At 49.4% G+C, this 20,171-nt stretch overlaps 60 non-coding genes across 60 annotated transcripts; all 60 read right to left on the reverse strand.

Annotated features, from left to right (window-relative positions):
- Positions 1-552: 552 nt before the first annotated feature.
- trnat-ugu lies at positions 553-627 on the reverse strand. Its single transcript has one exon. It is a non-coding gene; the product is annotated as a tRNA-Thr (tRNA).
- A 73-nt stretch (positions 628-700) lies between these two features.
- Positions 701-773, reverse strand: trnak-cuu. Its single transcript has one exon. It is a non-coding gene; the product is annotated as a tRNA-Lys (tRNA).
- Positions 774-1,073: 300 nt separating this feature from the next.
- trnaa-ugc lies at positions 1,074-1,148 on the reverse strand. Its single transcript has one exon. It is a non-coding gene; the product is annotated as a tRNA-Ala (tRNA).
- A 73-nt stretch (positions 1,149-1,221) lies between these two features.
- trnak-cuu lies at positions 1,222-1,294 on the reverse strand. Its single transcript has one exon. It is a non-coding gene; the product is annotated as a tRNA-Lys (tRNA).
- A 300-nt stretch (positions 1,295-1,594) lies between these two features.
- trnaa-ugc lies at positions 1,595-1,669 on the reverse strand. The gene has a single exon. It is a non-coding gene; the product is annotated as a tRNA-Ala (tRNA).
- Positions 1,670-2,638: 969 nt separating this feature from the next.
- On the reverse strand, positions 2,639-2,713 carry trnaa-ugc. The gene has a single exon. It is a non-coding gene; the product is annotated as a tRNA-Ala (tRNA).
- A 448-nt stretch (positions 2,714-3,161) lies between these two features.
- trnat-ugu lies at positions 3,162-3,236 on the reverse strand. Its single transcript has one exon. It is a non-coding gene; the product is annotated as a tRNA-Thr (tRNA).
- A 448-nt stretch (positions 3,237-3,684) lies between these two features.
- Positions 3,685-3,759, reverse strand: trnaa-ugc. Its single transcript has one exon. It is a non-coding gene; the product is annotated as a tRNA-Ala (tRNA).
- A 73-nt stretch (positions 3,760-3,832) lies between these two features.
- Positions 3,833-3,905, reverse strand: trnak-cuu. Its single transcript has one exon. It is a non-coding gene; the product is annotated as a tRNA-Lys (tRNA).
- A 302-nt stretch (positions 3,906-4,207) lies between these two features.
- On the reverse strand, positions 4,208-4,282 carry trnat-ugu. Its single transcript has one exon. It is a non-coding gene; the product is annotated as a tRNA-Thr (tRNA).
- A 73-nt stretch (positions 4,283-4,355) lies between these two features.
- On the reverse strand, positions 4,356-4,428 carry trnak-cuu. The gene has a single exon. It is a non-coding gene; the product is annotated as a tRNA-Lys (tRNA).
- Positions 4,429-4,729: 301 nt separating this feature from the next.
- Positions 4,730-4,804, reverse strand: trnaa-ugc. Its single transcript has one exon. It is a non-coding gene; the product is annotated as a tRNA-Ala (tRNA).
- Positions 4,805-4,877: 73 nt separating this feature from the next.
- On the reverse strand, positions 4,878-4,950 carry trnak-cuu. Its single transcript has one exon. It is a non-coding gene; the product is annotated as a tRNA-Lys (tRNA).
- A 302-nt stretch (positions 4,951-5,252) lies between these two features.
- trnaa-ugc lies at positions 5,253-5,327 on the reverse strand. Its single transcript has one exon. It is a non-coding gene; the product is annotated as a tRNA-Ala (tRNA).
- A 73-nt stretch (positions 5,328-5,400) lies between these two features.
- trnak-cuu lies at positions 5,401-5,473 on the reverse strand. The gene has a single exon. It is a non-coding gene; the product is annotated as a tRNA-Lys (tRNA).
- An 824-nt stretch (positions 5,474-6,297) lies between these two features.
- Positions 6,298-6,372, reverse strand: trnat-ugu. The gene has a single exon. It is a non-coding gene; the product is annotated as a tRNA-Thr (tRNA).
- Positions 6,373-6,445: 73 nt separating this feature from the next.
- On the reverse strand, positions 6,446-6,518 carry trnak-cuu. Its single transcript has one exon. It is a non-coding gene; the product is annotated as a tRNA-Lys (tRNA).
- A 345-nt stretch (positions 6,519-6,863) lies between these two features.
- Positions 6,864-6,938, reverse strand: trnat-ugu. Its single transcript has one exon. It is a non-coding gene; the product is annotated as a tRNA-Thr (tRNA).
- Positions 6,939-7,013: 75 nt separating this feature from the next.
- Positions 7,014-7,086, reverse strand: trnak-cuu. The gene has a single exon. It is a non-coding gene; the product is annotated as a tRNA-Lys (tRNA).
- Positions 7,087-7,388: 302 nt separating this feature from the next.
- On the reverse strand, positions 7,389-7,463 carry trnat-ugu. Its single transcript has one exon. It is a non-coding gene; the product is annotated as a tRNA-Thr (tRNA).
- Positions 7,464-7,536: 73 nt separating this feature from the next.
- On the reverse strand, positions 7,537-7,609 carry trnak-cuu. The gene has a single exon. It is a non-coding gene; the product is annotated as a tRNA-Lys (tRNA).
- Positions 7,610-7,911: 302 nt separating this feature from the next.
- On the reverse strand, positions 7,912-7,986 carry trnaa-ugc. The gene has a single exon. It is a non-coding gene; the product is annotated as a tRNA-Ala (tRNA).
- A 73-nt stretch (positions 7,987-8,059) lies between these two features.
- trnak-cuu lies at positions 8,060-8,132 on the reverse strand. Its single transcript has one exon. It is a non-coding gene; the product is annotated as a tRNA-Lys (tRNA).
- A 302-nt stretch (positions 8,133-8,434) lies between these two features.
- On the reverse strand, positions 8,435-8,509 carry trnaa-ugc. Its single transcript has one exon. It is a non-coding gene; the product is annotated as a tRNA-Ala (tRNA).
- Positions 8,510-8,582: 73 nt separating this feature from the next.
- On the reverse strand, positions 8,583-8,655 carry trnak-cuu. Its single transcript has one exon. It is a non-coding gene; the product is annotated as a tRNA-Lys (tRNA).
- A 302-nt stretch (positions 8,656-8,957) lies between these two features.
- Positions 8,958-9,032, reverse strand: trnaa-ugc. Its single transcript has one exon. It is a non-coding gene; the product is annotated as a tRNA-Ala (tRNA).
- Positions 9,033-9,105: 73 nt separating this feature from the next.
- trnak-cuu lies at positions 9,106-9,178 on the reverse strand. The gene has a single exon. It is a non-coding gene; the product is annotated as a tRNA-Lys (tRNA).
- Positions 9,179-10,149: 971 nt separating this feature from the next.
- Positions 10,150-10,222, reverse strand: trnak-cuu. Its single transcript has one exon. It is a non-coding gene; the product is annotated as a tRNA-Lys (tRNA).
- Positions 10,223-10,524: 302 nt separating this feature from the next.
- Positions 10,525-10,599, reverse strand: trnat-ugu. The gene has a single exon. It is a non-coding gene; the product is annotated as a tRNA-Thr (tRNA).
- Positions 10,600-10,672: 73 nt separating this feature from the next.
- trnak-cuu lies at positions 10,673-10,745 on the reverse strand. Its single transcript has one exon. It is a non-coding gene; the product is annotated as a tRNA-Lys (tRNA).
- Positions 10,746-11,047: 302 nt separating this feature from the next.
- Positions 11,048-11,122, reverse strand: trnat-ugu. Its single transcript has one exon. It is a non-coding gene; the product is annotated as a tRNA-Thr (tRNA).
- Positions 11,123-11,569: 447 nt separating this feature from the next.
- Positions 11,570-11,644, reverse strand: trnat-ugu. Its single transcript has one exon. It is a non-coding gene; the product is annotated as a tRNA-Thr (tRNA).
- A 73-nt stretch (positions 11,645-11,717) lies between these two features.
- On the reverse strand, positions 11,718-11,790 carry trnak-cuu. The gene has a single exon. It is a non-coding gene; the product is annotated as a tRNA-Lys (tRNA).
- A 302-nt stretch (positions 11,791-12,092) lies between these two features.
- Positions 12,093-12,167, reverse strand: trnat-ugu. The gene has a single exon. It is a non-coding gene; the product is annotated as a tRNA-Thr (tRNA).
- Positions 12,168-12,241: 74 nt separating this feature from the next.
- On the reverse strand, positions 12,242-12,314 carry trnak-cuu. The gene has a single exon. It is a non-coding gene; the product is annotated as a tRNA-Lys (tRNA).
- Positions 12,315-12,616: 302 nt separating this feature from the next.
- trnat-ugu lies at positions 12,617-12,691 on the reverse strand. Its single transcript has one exon. It is a non-coding gene; the product is annotated as a tRNA-Thr (tRNA).
- A 73-nt stretch (positions 12,692-12,764) lies between these two features.
- On the reverse strand, positions 12,765-12,837 carry trnak-cuu. Its single transcript has one exon. It is a non-coding gene; the product is annotated as a tRNA-Lys (tRNA).
- A 301-nt stretch (positions 12,838-13,138) lies between these two features.
- trnat-ugu lies at positions 13,139-13,213 on the reverse strand. Its single transcript has one exon. It is a non-coding gene; the product is annotated as a tRNA-Thr (tRNA).
- Positions 13,214-13,286: 73 nt separating this feature from the next.
- trnak-cuu lies at positions 13,287-13,359 on the reverse strand. The gene has a single exon. It is a non-coding gene; the product is annotated as a tRNA-Lys (tRNA).
- A 302-nt stretch (positions 13,360-13,661) lies between these two features.
- Positions 13,662-13,736, reverse strand: trnat-ugu. Its single transcript has one exon. It is a non-coding gene; the product is annotated as a tRNA-Thr (tRNA).
- Positions 13,737-13,809: 73 nt separating this feature from the next.
- On the reverse strand, positions 13,810-13,882 carry trnak-cuu. Its single transcript has one exon. It is a non-coding gene; the product is annotated as a tRNA-Lys (tRNA).
- Positions 13,883-14,183: 301 nt separating this feature from the next.
- trnat-ugu lies at positions 14,184-14,258 on the reverse strand. Its single transcript has one exon. It is a non-coding gene; the product is annotated as a tRNA-Thr (tRNA).
- A 447-nt stretch (positions 14,259-14,705) lies between these two features.
- Positions 14,706-14,780, reverse strand: trnat-ugu. The gene has a single exon. It is a non-coding gene; the product is annotated as a tRNA-Thr (tRNA).
- Positions 14,781-14,853: 73 nt separating this feature from the next.
- trnak-cuu lies at positions 14,854-14,926 on the reverse strand. The gene has a single exon. It is a non-coding gene; the product is annotated as a tRNA-Lys (tRNA).
- A 302-nt stretch (positions 14,927-15,228) lies between these two features.
- On the reverse strand, positions 15,229-15,303 carry trnat-ugu. Its single transcript has one exon. It is a non-coding gene; the product is annotated as a tRNA-Thr (tRNA).
- A 73-nt stretch (positions 15,304-15,376) lies between these two features.
- trnak-cuu lies at positions 15,377-15,449 on the reverse strand. The gene has a single exon. It is a non-coding gene; the product is annotated as a tRNA-Lys (tRNA).
- Positions 15,450-15,751: 302 nt separating this feature from the next.
- Positions 15,752-15,826, reverse strand: trnat-ugu. The gene has a single exon. It is a non-coding gene; the product is annotated as a tRNA-Thr (tRNA).
- A 74-nt stretch (positions 15,827-15,900) lies between these two features.
- Positions 15,901-15,973, reverse strand: trnak-cuu. Its single transcript has one exon. It is a non-coding gene; the product is annotated as a tRNA-Lys (tRNA).
- A 302-nt stretch (positions 15,974-16,275) lies between these two features.
- trnat-ugu lies at positions 16,276-16,350 on the reverse strand. Its single transcript has one exon. It is a non-coding gene; the product is annotated as a tRNA-Thr (tRNA).
- Positions 16,351-16,944: 594 nt separating this feature from the next.
- On the reverse strand, positions 16,945-17,017 carry trnak-cuu. The gene has a single exon. It is a non-coding gene; the product is annotated as a tRNA-Lys (tRNA).
- Positions 17,018-17,319: 302 nt separating this feature from the next.
- trnat-ugu lies at positions 17,320-17,394 on the reverse strand. Its single transcript has one exon. It is a non-coding gene; the product is annotated as a tRNA-Thr (tRNA).
- A 73-nt stretch (positions 17,395-17,467) lies between these two features.
- Positions 17,468-17,540, reverse strand: trnak-cuu. The gene has a single exon. It is a non-coding gene; the product is annotated as a tRNA-Lys (tRNA).
- Positions 17,541-17,842: 302 nt separating this feature from the next.
- On the reverse strand, positions 17,843-17,917 carry trnat-ugu. Its single transcript has one exon. It is a non-coding gene; the product is annotated as a tRNA-Thr (tRNA).
- A 73-nt stretch (positions 17,918-17,990) lies between these two features.
- Positions 17,991-18,063, reverse strand: trnak-cuu. The gene has a single exon. It is a non-coding gene; the product is annotated as a tRNA-Lys (tRNA).
- A 302-nt stretch (positions 18,064-18,365) lies between these two features.
- On the reverse strand, positions 18,366-18,440 carry trnat-ugu. The gene has a single exon. It is a non-coding gene; the product is annotated as a tRNA-Thr (tRNA).
- A 73-nt stretch (positions 18,441-18,513) lies between these two features.
- Positions 18,514-18,586, reverse strand: trnak-cuu. Its single transcript has one exon. It is a non-coding gene; the product is annotated as a tRNA-Lys (tRNA).
- Positions 18,587-18,888: 302 nt separating this feature from the next.
- Positions 18,889-18,963, reverse strand: trnat-ugu. The gene has a single exon. It is a non-coding gene; the product is annotated as a tRNA-Thr (tRNA).
- Positions 18,964-19,036: 73 nt separating this feature from the next.
- On the reverse strand, positions 19,037-19,109 carry trnak-cuu. Its single transcript has one exon. It is a non-coding gene; the product is annotated as a tRNA-Lys (tRNA).
- A 300-nt stretch (positions 19,110-19,409) lies between these two features.
- On the reverse strand, positions 19,410-19,484 carry trnat-ugu. The gene has a single exon. It is a non-coding gene; the product is annotated as a tRNA-Thr (tRNA).
- Positions 19,485-20,068: 584 nt separating this feature from the next.
- trnak-cuu lies at positions 20,069-20,141 on the reverse strand. Its single transcript has one exon. It is a non-coding gene; the product is annotated as a tRNA-Lys (tRNA).
- Between the last annotated feature and the right edge of the window lie 30 nt (positions 20,142-20,171).

A 20,171-nucleotide genomic window follows, 5' to 3' on the forward strand; every position in this document is an offset into this window, starting at 1 on the left:
ATGTGCCAGTCGTATAATACAAACACACGTTAGGCGCTGCTGGGAGTTGAACCCAGGATCTCCTGTTTACAAGACAGGCGCTTTCAACCAGCTAAGCCTCAGCACCTCTGAATCGGCAATAGTTGATTCAACTACTCGAAGCCTCTCAGAGTGACGGATCGGCCTCCATAATGTAAACACGCCCAACGTGGGGCTCGAACCCACGACCCTGAGATTAAGAGTCTCATGCTCTACCGACTGGGCTAGCCGGATTACTGCTTTGCAGCTAGAGGCATTCTCCTCGGGACCTTTGTGGCAGTTATTGTTTTAAACGCTTGGCCTGTGTCCACGAGGCTGACATTTTGTCCAGATACAGTTTCAAATGACTGTTTCAAATTCGCTGGGTGTATAGTCTACTAACAAAGAGTGAAATGCTCCAACGCCTGAGCTATCCAGGCTTGCCGCGTTGCTTCCGGGGCATTCTCGTCTGGGACCTTTGTGACGGAAAACCTCTGAATCCACAATAATGGTCAAAGTAAGAAATGTGCCAGTCGTATAAAACAAACACACTTTAGGCGCTGCTGGGAGTTGAACCCAGGATCTCCTGTTTACAAGACAGGCGCTTTCAACCAGCTAAGCCACAGCACCTCTGAAATGGCAATAGTTGATTCAACTACTCGAAGCCTCTCAGAGTGACGGATCGGCCTCGATAATGAAAACACGCCCAACGTGGGGCTCGAACCCACGACCCTGAGATTAAGAGTCTCATGCTCTACCGACTGAGCTAGCCGGGCTTTCTGCTTTGCAACTAAAGGCATTCTCGTCGGGACCATGGTGGCAGTTATGGTTTCAAACGCTTGGCCTGTGTCCACGAGGCTGACATTTTGTCCAGATACAGTTTCAAATGACTGTTTCAAAATCGCTGGGTGTATAGTCTACTAACAAAGAGTAGAGCTCCAACGCCTGAGCTATCCAGGCTTGCCCCCGTTGCTTCCAGAGGCATTCTCGTCGGGGACCTTTGTGACGGAAAACCTCTGAATCCACAAAATGGTCAAAGTAAAAAATGTGCCAGTCGTATAAAACAAACACACGTTAGGCGCTGCTGGGAGTTGAACCCAGGATCTCCTGTTTGCAAGACAGGCGCTTTCAACCAGCTAAGCCACAGCACCTCTGAGTCGGCAATAGTTGATTCAACTACTCGAAGCCTCTCAGAGTGACGGATCGGCCTCGATAATGTAAACACGCCCAACGTGGGGCTCGAACCCACGACCCTGAGATTAAGAGTCTCATGCTCTACCGACTGAGCTAGCCGGGCTTTCTGCTTTGCAACTAAAGGCATTCTCGTCGGGACCATGGTGGCAGTTATGGTTTCAAACGCTTGGCCTGTGTCCACGAGGCTGACATTTTGTCCAGATACAGTTTCAAATGACTGTTTCAAAATCGCTGGGTGTATAGTCTACTAACAAAGAGTAGAGCTCCAACGCCTGAGCTATCCAGGCTTGCCCCCGTTGCTTCCAGAGGCATTCTCGTCGGGGACCTTTGTGACGGAAAACCTCTGAATCCACAAAATGGTCAAAGTAAAAAATGTGCCAGTCGTATAAAACAAACACACGTTAGGCGCTGCTGGGAGTTGAACCCAGGATCTCCTGTTTGCAAGACAGGCGCTTTCAACCAGCTAAGCCACAGCACCTCTGAGTCGGCAATATTTGATTCAACTACTCGAAGCCTCTCAGAGTGACGGATCGGCCTCCATAATGTAAACACACCCAACGTGGGGCTCGAACCCACGACCCTGAAATTAAGAGTCTCATGCTCTACCGACTGAGCTAGCCGGACTTACTGCTTTGCAGCTAGAGGCATTCTCGTTGGGACCTTTGTGGCAGTTATTGTTTCAAACGCTTGGCCTGTGTCCACGAGGCTGACATTTTGTCCAGATACAGTTTCAAATGACTGTTTCAAAATCGCTGGGTGTATAGTCTACTAACAAAGAGTGGCATGCTCTAACGCCTGAGCTATCCAGGCTTGCCCCCGTTGCTTCCAGAGGCATTCTTGTCGGGGACCTTTGTGACGGAAAACCTCTGAATCCACAAAATGGTGAAAGTAAAAAATGTGCCAGTCGTATTAAACAAACACACTTTAGGCGCTGCTGGGAGTTGAACCTAGGATCTCCTGTTTACAAGACAGGCGCTTTCAACCAGCTAAGCCACAGCACCTCTGAGTCGCCAATAGTTGATTCAACTACTCGAAGCCTCTCAGAGTGACGGATCGGCCTCCATAATGTAAACACTCCCAACGTGGGGCTCGAACCCACGACCCTGAGATTAAGAGTCTCATGCTCTACCGACTGAGCTAGCCGGGCTTTCTGATTTGCAGCTAAAGGCATTCTCGTTGGTACCTTTGTGGCAGTTATTGTTTCAAAAGCTTGGCCTGTGTCCACGAGGCTGACATTTTGTCCAGATACAGTTTCAAATGACGTTTCAAATTCGCTGGGTGTATAGTCTACTAACAAAGAGTGAAATGCTCCAACGCCTGAGCTATCCAGGCTTGCCGCGTTGCTTCCAGTGGCATTCTCGTCGGGGACCTTTGTGACGGAAAACCTCTGAATCCACAAAATGGTGAAAGTAAAAAATGTGCCAGTCGTATAAAACAAACACACGTTAGGCGCTGCTGGGAGTTGAACCCAGGATCTCCTGTTTGCAAGACAGGCGCTTTCAACCAGCTAAGCCACAGCACCTCTGAGTCGGCAATATTTGATTCAACTACTCGAAGCCTCTCAGAGTGACGGATCGGCCTCCATAATGTAAACACACCCAACGTGGGGCTCGAACCCACGACCCTGAGATTAAGAGTCTCATGCTCTACCGACTGAGCTAGCCGGACTTACTGCTTTGCAGCTAGAGGCATTCTCGTCGGGACCTTTGTGGCAGTTATTGTTTCAAACGCTTGGCCTGTGTCCACGAGGCTGACATTTTGTCCAGATACAGTTTCAAATGACTGTTTCAAAATCGCTGGGTGTATAGTCTACTAACAAAGAGTGGCATGCTCTAACGCCTGAGCTATCCAGGCTTGCCCCCGTTGCTTCCAGAGGCATTCTCGTCGGGGACCTTTGTGACGGAAAACCTCTGAATCCACAAAATGGTGAAAGTAAAAAATGTGCCAGTCGTATAAAACAAACACACTTTAGGCGCTGCTGGGAGTTGAACCCAGGATCTCCTGTTTACAAGACAGGCGCTTTCAACCAGCTAAGCCACAGCACCTCTGAGTCGGCAATAGTTGATTCAACTACTCGAAGCCTCTCAGAGTGACGGATCGGCCTCCATAATGTAAACACTCCCAACGTGGGGCTCGAACCCACGACCCTGAGATTAAGAGTCTCATGCTCTACCGACTGAGCTAGCCGGGCTTTCTGCTTTGCAGCTAAAGGCATTCTCGTCGGGACCTTTGTGGCAGTTATTGTTTCAAAACGCTTGGCCTGTGTCCACGAGGCTGACATTTTGTCCAGATACAGTTTCAAATGACTGTTTCAAATTCGCTGGGTGTATAGTCTACTAACAAAGAGTGAAATGCTCCAACGCCTGAGCTATCCAGGCTTGCCGCGTTGCTTCCAGAGGCATTCTCGTCGGGGACCTTTGTGACGGAAAACCTCTGAATCCACAAAATGGTGAAAGTAAAAAATGTGCCAGTCGTATAAAACAAACACACGTTAGGCGCTGCTGGGAGTTGAACCCAGGATCTCCTGTTTGCAAGACAGGCGCTTTCAACCAGCTAAGCCACAGCACCTCTGAGTCGGCAATATTTGATTCAACTACTCGAAGCCTCTCAGAGTGACGGATCGGCCTCCATAATGTAAACACGCCCAACGTGGGGCTCGAACCCACGACCCTGAGATTAAGAGTCTCATGCTCTACCGACTGAGCTAGCCGGACTTACTGCTTTGCAGCTAGAGGCATTCTCGTCGGGACCTTTGTGGCAGTTATTGTTTCAAACGCTTGGCCTGTGTCCACGAGGCTGACATTTTGTCCAGATACAGTTTCAAATGACTGTTTCAAAATCGCTGGGTGTATAGTCTACTAACAAAGAGTGGCATGCTCTAACGCCTGAGCTATCCAGGCTTGCCCCCGTTGCTTCCAGAGGCATTCTCGTCGGGGACCTTTGTGACGGAAAACCTCTGAATCCACAAAATGGTGAAAGTAAAAAATGTGCCAGTCGTATAAAACAAACACACGTTAGGCGCTGCTGGGAGTTGAACCCAGGATCTCCTGTTTACAAGACAGGCGCTTTCAACCAGCTAAGCCACAGCACCTCTGAGTCGGCAATAGTTGATTCAACTACTCGAAGCCTCTCAGAGTGACGGATCGGCCTCCATAATGTAAACACGCCCAACGTGGGGCTCGAACCCACGACCCTGAGATTAAGAGTCTCATGCTCTACCGACTGAGCTAGCCGGGCTTTCTGCTTTGCAACTAAAGGCATTCTCGTCGGGACCATGGTGGCAGTTATGGTTTCAAACGCTTGGCCTGTGTCCACGAGGCTGACATTTTGTCCAGATACAGTTTCAAATGACTGTTTCAAAATCGCTGGGTGTATAGTCTACTAACAAAGAGTAGATGCTCCAACGCCTGAGCTATCCAGGCTTGCCCCCGTTGCTTCCAGAGGCATTCTCGTCGGGGACCTTTGTGACGGAAAACCTCTGAATCCACAAAATGGTCAAAGTAAAAAATGTGCCAGTCGTATAAAACAAACACACGTTAGGCGCTGCTGGGAGTTGAACCCAGGATCTCCTGTTTGCAAGACAGGCGCTTTCAACCAGCTAAGCCACAGCACCTCTGAGTCGGCAATATTTGATTCAACTACTCGAAGCCTCTCAGAGTGACGGATCGGCCTCCATAATGTAAACACGCCCAACGTGGGGCTCGAACCCACGACCCTGAGATTAAGAGTCTCATGCTCTACCGACTGAGCTAGCCGGGCTTTCTGCTTTGCAGCTAAAGGCATTCTCGTCGGGACCATGGTGGCAGTTATTGTTTCAAACGCTTGGCCTGTGTCCACGAGGCTGACATTTTGTCCAGATACAGTTTCAAATGACTGTTTCAAAATCGCTGGGTGTATAGTCTACTAACAAAGAGTGGCATGCTCTAACGCCTGAGCTATCCAGGCTTGCCCCCGTTGCTTCCAGAGGCATTCTCGTCGGGGACCTTTGTGACGGAAAACCTCTGAATCCACAAAATGGTCAAAGTAAAAAATGTGCCAGTCGTATAAAACAAACACACGTTAGGCGCTGCTGGGAGTTGAACCCAGGATCTCCTGTTTGCAAGACAGGCGCTTTCAACCAGCTAAGCCACAGCACCTCTGAGTCGGCAATATTTGATTCAACTACTCGAAGCCTCTCAGAGTGACGGATCGGCCTCCATAATGTAAACACGCCCAACGTGGGGCTCGAACCCACGACCCTGAGATTAAGAGTCTCATGCTCTACCGACTGAGCTAGCCGGGCTTTCTGCTTTGCAGCTAAAGGCATTCTCGTCGGGACCTTTGTGGCAGTTATTGTTTCAAACGCTTGGCCTGTGTCCACGAGGCTGACATTTTGTCCAGATACAGTTTCAAATGACTGTTTCAAAATCGCTGGGTGTATAGTCTACTAACAAAGAGTGGCATGCTCTAACGCCTGAGCTATCCAGGCTTGCCCCCGTTGCTTCCAGAGGCATTCTCGTCGGGGACCTTTGTGACGGAAAACCTCTGAATCCACAAAATGGTGAAAGTAAAAAATGTGCCAGTCGTATTAAACAAACACACGTTAGGCGCTGCTGGGAGTTGAACCTAGGATCTCCTGTTTACAAGACAGGCGCTTTCAACCAGCTAAGCCACAGCACCTCTGAGTCGCCAATAGTTGATTCAACTACTCGAAGCCTCTCAGAGTGACGGATCGGCCTCCATAATGTAAACACTCCCAACGTGGGGCTCGAACCCACGACCCTGAGATTAAGAGTCTCATGCTCTACCGACTGAGCTAGCCGGGCTTTCTGCTTTGCAGCTAAAGGCATTCTCGTTGGTACCTTTGTGGCAGTTATTGTTTCAAAAGCTTGGCCTGTGTCCACGAGGCTGACATTTTGTCCAGATACAGTTTCAAATGACTGTTTCAAATTCGCTGGGTGTATAGTCTACTAACAAAGAGTGAAATGCTCCAACGCCTGAGCTATCCAGGCTTGCCGCGTTGCTTCCAGTGGCATTCTCGTCGGGGACCTTTGTGACGGAAAACCTCTGAATCCACAAAATGGTGAAAGTAAAAAATGTGCCAGTCGTATAAAACAAACACACGTTAGGCGCTGCTGGGAGTTGAACCCAGGATCTCCTGTTTACAAGACAGGCGCTTTCAACCAGCTAAGCCACAGCACCTCTGAGTCGGCAATATTTGATTCAACTACTCGAAGCCTCTCAGAGTGACGGATCGGCCTCCATAATGTAAACACGCCCAACGTGGGGCTCGAACCCACGACCCTGAGATTAAGAGTCTCATGCTCTACCGACTGAGCTAGCCGGGCTTTCTGCTTTGCAGCTAAAGGCATTCTCGTCGGGACCATGGTGGCAGTTATTGTTTCAAACGCTTGGCCTGTGTCCACGAGGCTGACATTTTGTCCAGATACAGTTTCAAATGACTGTTTCAAAATCGCTGGGTGTATAGTCTACTAACAAAGAGTGGCATGCTCTAACGCCTGAGCTATCCAGGCTTGCCCCCGTTGCTTCCAGAGGCATTCGGAAAACCTCTGAATCCACAAAATGGTGAAAGTAAAAAATGTGTCGCCGGGGACCTTTGTGACGGAAAACCTCTGAATCCACAAAATGGTGAAAGTAAAAAATGTGCCAGTCGTATAAAACAAACACACGTTAGGCGCTGCTGGGAGTTGAACCCAGGATCTCCTGTTTACAAGACAGGCGCTTTCAACCAGCTAAGCCACAGCACCTCTGAAAGTCGGCAATAGTTGATTCAACTACTCGAAGCCTCTCAGAGTGACGGATCGGCCTCCATAATGTAAACACGCCCAACGTGGGGCTCGAACCCACGACCCTGAGATTAAGAGTCTCATGCTCTACCGACTGAGCTAGCCGGGCTTTCTGCTTTGCAGCTAAAGGCATTCTCGTCGGGACCATGGTGGCAGTTATGGTTTCAAACGCTTGGCCTGTGTCCACGAGGCTGACATTTTGTCCAGATACAGTTTCAAATGACTGTTTCAAAATCGCTGGGTGTATAGTCTACTAACAAAGAGTGAAATGCTCCAACGCCTGAGCTATCCAGGCTTGCCCCCGTTGCTTCCAGAGGCATTCTCGTCGGGGACCTTTGTGACGGAAAACCTCTGAATCCACAAAATGGTGAAAGTAAAAAATGTGCCAGTCGTATAAAACAAACACACGTTAGGCGCTGCTGGGAGTTGAACCCAGGATCTCCTGTTTACAAGACAGGCGCTTTCAACCAGCTAAGCCACAGCACCTCTGAGTCGGCAATATTTGATTCAACTACTCGAAGCCTCTCAGAGTGACGGATCGGCCTCCATAATGTAAACACGCCCAACGTGGGGCTCGAACCCACGACCCTGAGATTAAGAGTCTCATGCTCTACCGACTGAGCTAGCCGGGCTTTCTGCTTTGCAGCTAAAGGCATTCTCGTCGGGACCATGGTGGCAGTTATTGTTTCAAACGCTTGGCCTGTGTCCACGAGGCTGACATTTTGTCCAGATACAGTTTCAAATGACTGTTTCAAAATCGCTGGGTGTATAGTCTACTAACAAAGAGTGGCATGCTCTAACGCCTGAGCTATCCAGGCTTGCCCCCGTTGCTTCCAGAGGCATTCTCGTCGGGGACCTTTGTGACGGAAAACCTCTGAATCCACAAAATGGTCAAAGTAAAAAATGTGCCAGTCGTATAAAACAAACACACGTTAGGCGCTGCTGGGAGTTGAACCCAGGATCTCCTGTTTGCAAGACAGGCGCTTTCAACCAGCTAAGCCACAGCACCTCTGAGTCGGCAATAGTTGATTCAACTACTCGAAGCCTCTCAGAGTGACGGATCGGCCTCCATAATGTAAACACGCCCAACGTGGGGCTCGAACCCACGACCCTGAGATTAAGAGTCTCATGCTCTACCGACTGAGCTAGCCGGGCTTTCTGCTTTGCAACTAAAGGCATTCTCGTCGGGACCATGGTGGCAGTTATGGTTTCAAACGCTTGGCCTGTGTCCACGAGGCTGACATTTTGTCCAGATACAGTTTCAAATGACTGTTTCAAAATCGCTGGGTGTATAGTCTACTAACAAAGAGTGGCATGCTCTAACGCCTGAGCTATCCAGGCTTGCCCCCGTTGCTTCCAGAGGCATTCTCGTCGGGGACCTTTGTGACGGAAAACCTCTGAATCCACAAAATGGTCAAAGTAAAAAATGTGCCAGTCGTATAAAACAAACACACGTTAGGCGCTGCTGGGAGTTGAACCCAGGATCTCCTGTTTGCAAGACAGGCGCTTTCAACCAGCTAAGCCACAGCACCTCTGAGTCGGCAATATTTGATTCAACTACTCGAAGCCTCTCAGAGTGACGGATCGGCCTCCATAATGTAAACACGCCCAACGTGGGGCTCGAACCCACGACCCTGAGATTAAGAGTCTCATGCTCTACCGACTGAGCTAGCCGGGCTTTCTGCTTTGCAGCTAAAGGCATTCTCGTCGGGACCTTTGTGGCAGTTATTGTTTCAAACGCTTGGCCTGTGTCCACGAGGCTGACATTTTGTCCAGATACAGTTTCAAATGACTGTTTCAAAATCGCTGGGTGTATAGTCTACTAACAAAGAGTGGCATGCTCTAACGCCTGAGCTATCCAGGCTTGCCCCCGTTGCTTCCAGAGGCATTCTCGTCGGGGACCTTTGTGACGGAAAACCTCTGAATCCACAAAATGGTCAAAGTAAAAAATGTGCCAGTCGTATAAAACAAACACACGTTAGGCGCTGCTGGGAGTTGAACCCAGGATCTCCTGTTTGCAAGACAGGCGCTTTCAACCAGCTAAGCCACAGCACCTCTGAGTCGGCAATATTTGATTCAACTACTCGAAGCCTCTCAGAGTGACGGATCGGCCTCCATAATGTAAACACGCCCAACGTGGGGCTCGAACCCACGACCCTGAGATTAAGAGTCTCATGCTCTACCGACTGAGCTAGCCGGGCTTTCTGCTTTGCAACTAAAGGCATTCTCGTCGGGACCATGGTGGCAGTTATGGTTTCAAACGCTTGGCCTGTGTCCACGAGGCTGACATTTTGTCCAGATACAGTTTCAAATGACTGTTTCAAAATCGCTGGGTGTATAGTCTACTAACAAAGAGTGGCATGCTCTAACGCCTGAGCTATCCAGGCTTGCCCCCGTTGCTTCCAGAGGCATTCTCGTCGGGGACCTTTGTGACGGAAAACCTCTGAATCCACAAAATGGTGAAAGTAAAAAATGTGCCAGTCGTATTAAACAAACACACGTTAGGCGCTGCTGGGAGTTGAACCTAGGATCTCCTGTTTACAAGACAGGCGCTTTCAACCAGCTAAGCCACAGCACCTCTGAGTCGCCAATAGTTGATTCAACTACTCGAAGCCTCTCAGAGTGACGGATCGGCCTCCATAATGTAAACACTCCCAACGTGGGGCTCGAACCCACGACCCTGAGATTAAGAGTCTCATGCTCTACCGACTGAGCTAGCCGGGCTTTCTGATTTGCAGCTAAAGGCATTCTCGTTGGTACCTTTGTGGCAGTTATTGTTTCAAAAGCTTGGCCTGTGTCCACGAGGCTGACATTTTGTCCAGATACAGTTTCAAATGACGTTTCAAATTCGCTGGGTGTATAGTCTACTAACAAAGAGTGAAATGCTCCAACGCCTGAGCTATCCAGGCTTGCCGCGTTGCTTCCAGTGGCATTCTCGTCGGGGACCTTTGTGACGGAAAACCTCTGAATCCACAAAATGGTGAAAGTAAAAAATGTGCCAGTCGTATAAAACAAACACACGTTAGGCGCTGCTGGGAGTTGAACACAGGATCTCCTGTTTACAAGACAGGCGCTTTCAACCAGCTAAGCCACAGCACCTCTGAGTCGGCAATATTTGATTCAACTACTCGAAGCCTCTCAGAGTGACGGATCGGCCTCCATAATGTAAACACGCCCAACGTGGGGCTCGAACCCACGACCCTGAGATTAAGAGTCTCATGCTCTACCGACTGAGCTAGCCGGGCTTTCTGCTTTGCAGCTAAAGGCATTCTCGTCGGGACCATGGTGGCAGTTATTGTTTCAAACGCTTGGCCTGTGTCCACGAGGCTGACATTTTGTCCAGATACAGTTTCAAATGACTGTTTCAAAATCGCTGGGTGTATAGTCTACTAACAAAGAGTGGCATGCTCTAACGCCTGAGCTATCCAGGCTTGCCCCCGTTGCTTCCAGAGGCATTCTCGCCGGGGACCTTTGTGACGGAAAACCTCTGAATCCACAAAATGGTGAAAGTAAAAAATGTGCCAGTCGTATAAAACAAACACACGTTAGGCGCTGCTGGGAGTTGAACCCAGGATCTCCTGTTTACAAGACAGGCGCTTTCAACCAGCTAAGCCACAGCACCTCTGAAATGGCAATAGTTGATTCAACTACTCGAAGCCTCTCAGAGTGACGGATCGGCCTCCATAATGTAAACACGCCCAACGTGGGGCTCGAACCCACGACCCTGAGATTAAGAGTCTCATGCTCTACCGACTGAGCTAGCCGGGCTTTCTGCTTTGCAACTAAAGGCATTCTCGTCGGGACCATGGTGGCAGTTATGGTTTCAAACGCTTGGCCTGTGTCCACGAGGCTGACATTTTGTCCAGATACAGTTTCAAATGACTGTTTCAAAATCGCTGGGTGTATAGTCTACTAACAAAGAGTGGCATGCTCTAACGCCTGAGCTATCCAGGCTTGCCCCCGTTGCTTCCAGAGGCATTCTCGTCGGGGACCTTTGTGACGGAAAACCTCTGAATCCACAAAATGGTGAAAGTAAAAAATGTGCCAGTCGTATTAAACAAACACACGTTAGGCGCTGCTGGGAGTTGAACCCAGGATCTCCTGTTTACAAGACAGGCGCTTTCAACCAGCTAAGCCACAGCACCTCTGAGTCGGCAATAGTTGATTCAACTACTCGAAGCCTCTCAGAGTGACGGATCGGCCTCCATAATGTAAACACTCCCAACGTGGGGCTCGAACCCACGACCCTGAGATTAAGAGTCTCATGCTCTACCGACTGAGCTAGCCGGGCTTTCTGCTTTGCAGCTAAAGGCATTCTCGTTGGGACCTTTGTGGCAGTTATTGTTTCAAAAGCTTGGCCTGTGTCCACGAGGCTGACATTTTGTCCAGATACAGTTTCAAATGACTGTTTCAAATTCGCTGGGTGTATAGTCTACTAACAAAGAGTGAAATGCTCCAACGCCTGAGCTATCCAGGCTTGCCGCGTTGCTTCCAGAGGCATTCTCGTCGGGGACCTTTGTGACGGAAAACCTCTGAATCCACAAAATGGTGAAAGTAAAAAATGTGCCAGTCGTATAAAACAAACACACGTTAGGCGCTGCTGGGAGTTGAACCCAGGATCTCCTGTTTACAAGACAGGCGCTTTCAACCAGCTAAGCCACAGCACCTCTGAGTCGGCAATATTTGATTCAACTACTCGAAGCCTCTCAGAGTGACGGATCGGCCTCCATAATGTAAACACGCCCAACGTGGGGCTCGAACCCACGACCCTGAGATTAAGAGTCTCATGCTCTACCGACTGAGCTAGCCGGGCTTTCTGCTTTGCAGCTAAAGGCATTCTCGTCGGGACCATGGTGGCAGTTATTGTTTCAAACGCTTGGCCTGTGTCCACGAGGCTGACATTTTGTCCAGATACAGTTTCAAATGACTGTTTCAAAATCGCTGGGTGTATAGTCTACTAACAAAGAGTGGCATGCTCTAACGCCTGAGCTATCCAGGCTTGCCCCCGTTGCTTCCAGAGGCATTCTCGCCGGGGACCTTTGTGACGGAAAACCTCTGAATCCACAAAATGGTGAAAGTAAAAAATGTGCCAGTCGTATAAAACAAACACACGTTAGGCGCTGCTGGGAGTTGAACCCAGGATCTCCTGTTTACAAGACAGGCGCTTTCAACCAGCTAAGCCACAGCACCTCTGAAATCGGCAATAGTTGATTCAACTACTCGAAGCCTCTCAGAGTGACGGATCGGCCTCCATAATGTAAACACGCCCAACGTGGGGCTCGAACCCACGACCCTGAGATTAAGAGTCTCATGCTCTACCGACTGAGCTAGCCGGGCTTTCTGCTTTGCAACTAAAGGCATTCTCGTCGGGACCATGGTGGCAGTTATGGTTTCAAACGCTTGGCCTGTGTCCACGAGGCTGACATTTTGTCCAGATACAGTTTCAAATGACTGTTTCAAAATCGCTGGGTGTATAGTCTACTAACAAAGAGTGGCATGCTCTAACGCCTGAGCTATCCAGGCTTGCCCCCGTTGCTTCCAGAGGCATTCTCGTCGGGGACCTTTGTGACGGAAAACCTCTGAATCCACAAAATGGTGAAAGTAAAAAATGTGCCAGTCGTATTAAACAAACACACGTTAGGCGCTGCTGGGAGTTGAACCCAGGATCTCCTGTTTACAAGACAGGCGCTTTCAACCAGCTAAGCCACAGCACCTCTGAGTCGGCAATAGTTGATTCAACTACTCGAAGCCTCTCAGAGTGACGGATCGGCCTCCATAATGTAAACACGCCCAACGTGGGGCTCGAACCCACGACCCTGAGATTAAGAGTCTCATGCTCTACCGACTGAGCTAGCCGGGCTTTCTGCTTTGCAGCTAAAGGCATTCTCGTTGGGACCTTTGTGGCAGTTATTGTTTCAAAAGCTTGGCCTGTGTCCACGAGGCTGACATTTTGTCCAGATACAGTTTCAAATGACTGTTTCAAATTCGCTGGGTGTATAGTCTACTAACAAAGAGTGAAATGCTCCAACGCCTGAGCTATCCAGGCTTGCCGCGTTGCTTCCAGAGGCATTCTCGTCGGGGACCTTTGTGACGGAAAACCTCTGAATCCACAAAATGGTGAAAGTAAAAAATGTGCCAGTCGTATAAAACAAACACACGTTAGGCGCTGCTGGGAGTTGAACCCAGGATCTCCTGTTTACAAGACAGGCGCTTTCAACCAGCTAAGCCACAGCACCTCTGAGTCGGCAATATTTGATTCAACTACTCGAAGCCTCTCAGAGTGACGGATCGGCCTCCATAATGTAAACACGCCCAACGTGGGGCTCGAACCCACGACCCTGAGATTAAGAGTCTCATGCTCTACCGACTGAGCTAGCCGGGCTTTCTGCTTTGCAGCTAAAGGCATTCTCGTCGGGACCATGGTGGCAGTTATTGTTTCAAACGCTTGGCCTGTGTCCACGAGGCTGACATTTTGTCCAGATACAGTTTCAAATGACTGTTTCAAAATCGCTGGGTGTATAGTCTACTAACAAAGAGTGGCATGCTCTAACGCCTGAGCTATCCAGGCTTGCCCCCGTTGCTTCCAGAGGCATTCTCGCCGGGGACCTTTGTGACGGAAAACCTCTGAATCCACAAAATGGTGAAAGTAAAAAATGTGCCAGTCGTATAAAACAAACACACGTTAGGCGCTGCTGGGAGTTGAACCCAGGATCTCCTGTTTACAAGACAGGCGCTTTCAACCAGCTAAGCCACAGCACCTCTGAAATGGCAATAGTTGATTCAACTACTCGAAGCCTCTCAGAGTGACGGATCGGCCTCCATAATGTAAACACGCCCAACGTGGGGCTCGAACCCACGACCCTGAGATTAAGAGTCTCATGCTCTACCGACTGAGCTAGCCGGGCTTTCTGCTTTGCAACTAAAGGCATTCTCGTCGGGACCATGGTGGCAGTTATGGTTTCAAACGCTTGGCCTGTGTCCACGAGGCTGACATTTTGTCCAGATACAGTTTCAAATGACTGTTTCAAAATCGCTGGGTGTATAGTCTACTAACAAAGAGTAGATGCTCTAACGCCTGAGCTATCCAGGCTTGCCCCCGTTGCTTCCAGAGGCATTCTCGTCGGGGACCTTTGTGACGGAAAACCTCTGAATCCACAAAATGGTGAAAGTAAAAAATGTGCCAGTCGTATAAAACAAACACACGTTAGGCGCTGCTGGGAGTTGAACCCAGGATCTCCTGTTTACAAGACAGGCGCTTTCAACCAGCTAAGCCACAGCACCTCTGAGTCGGCAATAGTTGATTCAACTACTCGAAGCCTCTCAGAGTGACGGATCGGCCTCCATAATGTAAACACTCCCAACGTGGGGCTCGAACCCACGACCCTGAGATTAAGAGTCTCATGCTCTACCGACTGAGCTAGCCGGGCTTTCTGCTTTGCAGCTAAAGGCATTCTCGTTGGGACCTTTGTGGCAGTTATTGTTTCAAACGCTTGGCCTGTGTCCACGAGGCTGACATTTTGTCCAGATACAGTTTCAAATGACTGTTTCAAATTCGCTGGGTGTATAGTCTACTAACAAAGAGTGGCATGCTCTAACGCCTGAGCTATCCAGGCTTGCCGCGTTGCTTCCAGAGGCATTCTCGTCGGGGACCTTTGTGACGGAAAACCTCTGAATCCACAAAATGGTGAAAGTAAAAAATGTGCCAGTCGTATAAAACAAACACACGTTAGGCGCTGCTGGGAGTTGAACCCAGGATCTCCTGTTTACAAGACAGGCGCTTTCAACCAGCTAAGCCACAGCACCTCTGAGTCGGCAATATTTGATTCAACTACTCGAAGCCTCTCAGAGTGACGGATCGGCCTCCATAATGTAAACACGCCCAACGTGGGGCTCGAACCCACGACCCTGAGATTAAGAGTCTCATGCTCTACCGACTGAGCTAGCCGGGCTTTCTGCTTTGCAGCTAAAGGCATTCTCGTCGGGACCATGGTGGCAGTTATTGTTTCAAACGCTTGGCCTGTGTCCACGAGGCTGACATTTTGTCCAGATACAGTTTCAAATGACTGTTTCAAAATCGCTGGGTGTATAGTCTACTAACAAAGAGTGGCATGCTCTAACGCCTGAGCTATCCAGGCTTGCCCCCGTTGCTTCCAGAGGCATTCTCGTCGGGGACCTTTGTGACGGAAAACCTCTGAATCCACAAAATGGTGAAAGTAAAAAATGTGCCAGTCGTATAAAACAAACACACGTTAGGCGCTGCTGGGAGTTGAACCCAGGATCTCCTGTTTACAAGACAGGCGCTTTCAACCAGCTAAGCCACAGCACCTCTGAATCGGCAATAGTTGATTCAACTACTCGAAGCCTCTCAGAGTGACGGATCGGCCTCCATAATGTAAACACGCCCAACGTGGGGCTCGAACCCACGACCCTGAGATTAAGAGTCTCATGCTCTACCGACTGAGCTAGCCGGGCTTTCTGCTTTGCAGCTAAAGGCATTCTCGTCGGGACCATGGTGGCAGTTATTGTTTCAAACGCTTGGCCTGTGTCCACGAGGCTGACATTTTGTCCAGATACAGTTTCAAATGACTGTTTCAAAATCGCTGGGTGTATAGTCTACTAACAAAGAGTGGCATGCTCTAACGCCTGAGCTATCCAGGCTTGCCCCCGTTGCTTCCAGAGGCATTCTCGCCGGGGACCTTTGTGACGGAAAACCTCTGAATCCACAAAATGGTGAAAGTAAAAAATGTGCCAGTCGTATAAAACAAACACACGTTAGGCGCTGCTGGGAGTTGAACCCAGGATCTCCTGTTTACAAGACAGGCGCTTTCAACCAGCTAAGCCACAGCACCTCTGAAATCGGCAATAGTTGATTCAACTACTCGAAGCCTCTCAGAGTGACGGATCGGCCTCCATAATGTAAACACGCCCAACGTGGGGCTCGAACCCACGACCCTGAGATTAAGAGTCTCATGCTCTACCGACTGAGCTAGCCGGGCTTTCTGCTTTGCAACTAAAGGCATTCTCGTCGGGACCATGGTGGCAGTTATGGTTTCAAACGCTTGGCCTGTGTCCACGAGGCTGACATTTTGTCCAGATACAGTTTCAAATGACTGTTTCAAAATCGCTGGGTGTATAGTCTACTAACAAAGAGTGGCATGCTCTAACGCCTGAGCTATCCAGGCTTGCCCCCGTTGCTTCCAGAGGCATTCTCGTCGGGGACCTTTGTGACGGAAAACCTCTGAATCCACAAAATGGTGAAAGTAAAAAATGTGCCAGTCGTATAAAACAAACACACGTTAGGCGCTGCTGGGAGTTGAACCCAGGATCTCCTGTTTACAAGACAGGCGCTTTCAACCAGCTAAGCCACAGCACCTCTGAGTCGGCAATAGTTGATTCAACTACTCGAAGCCTCTCAGAGTGACGGATCGGCCTCCATAATGTAAACACTCCCAACGTGGGGCTCGAACCCACGACCCTGAGATTAAGAGTCTCATGCTCTACCGACTGAGCTAGCCGGGCTTTCTGATTTGCAGCTAAAGGCATTCTCGTTGGTACCTTTGTGGCAGTTATTGTTTCAAAAGCTTGGCCTGTGTCCACGAGGCTGACATTTTGTCCAGATACAGTTTCAAATGACGTTTCAAATTCGCTGGGTGTATAGTCTACTAACAAAGAGTGAAATGCTCCAACGCCTGAGCTATCCAGGCTTGCCGCGTTGCTTCCAGTGGCATTCTCGTCGGGGACCTTTGTGACGGAAAACCTCTGAATCCACAAAATGGTGAAAGTAAAAAATGTGCCAGTCGTATAAAACAAACACACGTTAGGCGCTGCTGGGAGTTGAACACAGGATCTCCTGTTTACAAGACAGGCGCTTTCAACCAGCTAAGCCACAGCACCTCTGAGTCGGCAATATTTGATTCAACTACTCGAAGCCTCTCAGAGTGACGGATCGGCCTCCATAATGTAAACACGCCCAACGTGGGGCTCGAACCCACGACCCTGAGATTAAGAGTCTCATGCTCTACCGACTGAGCTAGCCGGGCTTTCTGCTTTGCAGCTAAAGGCATTCTCGTCGGGACCATGGTGGCAGTTATTGTTTCAAACGCTTGGCCTGTGTCCACGAGGCTGACATTTTGTCCAGATACAGTTTCAAATGACTGTTTCAAAATCGCTGGGTGTATAGTCTACTAACAAAGAGTGGCATGCTCTAACGCCTGAGCTATCCAGGCTTGCCCCCGTTGCTTCCAGAGGCATTCTCGCCGGGGACCTTTGTGACGGAAAACCTCTGAATCCACAAAATGGTGAAAGTAAAAAATGTGCCAGTCGTATAAAACAAACACACGTTAGGCGCTACTGGGAGTTGAACCCAGGATCTCCTGTTTACAAGACAGGCGCTTTCAACCAGCTAAGCCACAGCACCTCTGAAATGGCAATAGTTGATTCAACTACTCGAAGCCTCTCAGAGTGACGGATCGGCCTCCATAATGTAAACACGCCCAACGTGGGGCTCGAACCCACGACCCTGAGATTAAGAGTCTCATGCTCTACCGACTGAGCTAGCCGGGCTTTCTGCTTTGCAACTAAAGGCATTCTCGTCGGGACCATGGTGGCAGTTATGGTTTCAAACGCTTGGCCTGTGTCCACGAGGCTGACATTTTGTCCAGATACAGTTTCAAATGACTGTTTCAAAATCGCTGGGTGTATAGTCTACTAACAAAGAGTGACATGCTCTAACGCCTGAGCTATCCAGGCTTGCCCCCGTTGCTTCCAGAGGCATTCTCGTCGGGGACCTTTCTGATGGAAAACCTCTGAATCCACAAAATGGTGAAAGTAAAAAATGTGCCAGTCGTATTAAACAAACACACGTTAGGCGCTGCTGGGAGTTGAACCCAGGATCTCCTGTTTACAAGACAGGCGCTTTCAACCAGCTAAGCCACAGCACCTCTGAATCGGCAATAGTTGATTCAACTACTCGAAGCCTCTCAGAGTGACGGATCGGCCTCCATAATGTAAACACGCCCAACGTGGGGCTCGAACCCACGACCCTGAGATTAAGAGTCTCATGCTCTACCGACTGAGCTAGCCGGGCTTACTGCTTTGCAGCTAAAGGCATTCTCGTCGGGACCTTTGTGGCAGTTATTGTTTCAAAAGCTTGGCCTGTGTCCACGAGGCTGACATTTTGTCCAGATACAGTTTCAAATGACTGTTTCAAATTCGCTGGGTGTATAGTCTACTAACAAAGAGTGGCATGCTCTAACGCCTGAGCTATCCAGGCTTGCCGCGTTGCTTCCAGAGGCATTCTCGTCGGGGACCTTTGTGACGGAAAACCTCTGAATCCACAATAATGGTCAAAGTAAGAAATGTGCCAGTCGTATAAAACAAACACACGTTAGGCGCTGCTGGGAGTTGAACCCAGGATCTCCTGTTTACAAGACAGGCACTTTCAACCAGCTAAGCCACAGCACCTCTGAATCGGCAATAGTTGATTCAACTACTCGAAGCCTCTCAGAGTGACGGATCGGCCTCCATAATGTAAACACGCCCAACGTGGGGCTCGAACCCACGACCCTGAGATTAAGAGTCTCATGCTCTAACGACTGAGCTAGCCGGGCTTACTGCTTTGCAGCTAGAGGCATTCTCGTTGGGACCTTTGTGGCAGTTATTGTTTCAAACGCTTGGCCTGTGTCCACGAGGCTGACATTTTGTCCAGATACAGTTTCAAATGACTGTTTCAAAATCGCTGGGTGTATAGTCTACTAACAAAGAGTGGCATGCTCTAACGCCTGAGCTATCCAGGCTTGCCCCCGTTGCTTCCAGAGGCATTCTCGCCGGGGACCTTTGTGACGGAAAACCTCTGAATCCACAAAATGGTGAAAGTAAAAAATGTGCCAGTCGTATAAAACAAACACACGTTAGGCGCTGCTGGGAGTTGAACCCAGGATCTCCTGTTTACAAGACAGGCGCTTTCAACCAGCTAAGCCACAGCACCTCTGAAATGGCAATAGTTGATTCAACTACTCGAAGCCTCTCAGAGTGACGGATCGGCCTCCATAATGTAAACACGCCCAACGTGGGGCTCGAACCCACGACCCTGAGATTAAGAGTCTCATGCTCTACCGACTGAGCTAGCCAGGCTTTCTGCTTTGCAACTAAAGGCATTCTCGTCGGGACCACGGTGGCAGTTATGGTTTCAAACGCTTGGCCTGTGTCCACGAGGCTGACATTTTGTCCAGATACAGTTTCAAATGACTGTTTCAAAATCGCTGGGTGTATAGTCTACTAACAAAGAGTAGAGCTCCAACGCCTGAGCTATCCAGGCTTGCCCCCGTTGCTTCCAGAGGCATTCTCGTCGGGGACCTTTGTGACGGAAAACCTCTGAATCCACAAAATGGTGAAAGTAAAAAATGTGCCAGTCGTATAAAACAAACACACGTTAGGCGCTGCTGGGAGTTGAACCCAGGATCTCCTGTTTACAAGACAGGCGCTTTCAACCAGCTAAACCACAGCACCTCTGAATCGGCAATATTTGATTCAACTACTCGAAGCCTCTCAGAGTGACGGATCGGCCTCCATAATGTAAACACTCCCAACGTGGGGCTCGAACCCACGACCCTGAGATTAAGAGTCTCATGCTCTACCGACTGAGCTAGCCGGGCTTTCTGATTTGCAGCTAAAGGCTTTCTCGTTGGTACCTTTGTGGCAGTTATTGTTTCAAAAGCTTGGCCTGTGTCCACGAGGCTGACATTTTGTCCAGATACAGTTTCAAATGACGTTTCAAATTCGCTGGGTGTATAGTCTACTAACAAAGAGTGAAATGCTCCAACGCCTGAGCTATCCAGGCTTGCCGCGTTGCTTCCAGTGGCATTCTCGTCGGGGACCTTTGTGACGGAAAACCTCTGAATCCACAAAATGGTGAACGTAAAAAATGTGCCAGTCGTATAAAACAAACACACGTTAGGCGCTGAACACAGGATCTCCTGTTTACAAGACAGGCACTTTCAACCAGCTAAGCCACAGCACCTCTGAGTCGGCAATATTTGATTCAACTACTCGAAGCCTCTCAGAGTGACGGATCGGCCTCCATAATGTAAACACGCCCAACGTGGGGCTCGAACCCACGACCCTGAGATTAAGAGTCTCATGCTCTACCGACTGAGCTAGCCGGGCTTTCTGCTTTGCAGCTAAAGGCATTCTCGT

Source organism: Hypomesus transpacificus, chromosome 18 (assembly GCF_021917145.1).
Source record: "Hypomesus transpacificus isolate Combined female chromosome 18, fHypTra1, whole genome shotgun sequence".
Classification (NCBI taxonomy): domain Eukaryota; kingdom Metazoa; phylum Chordata; class Actinopteri; order Osmeriformes; family Osmeridae; genus Hypomesus; species Hypomesus transpacificus.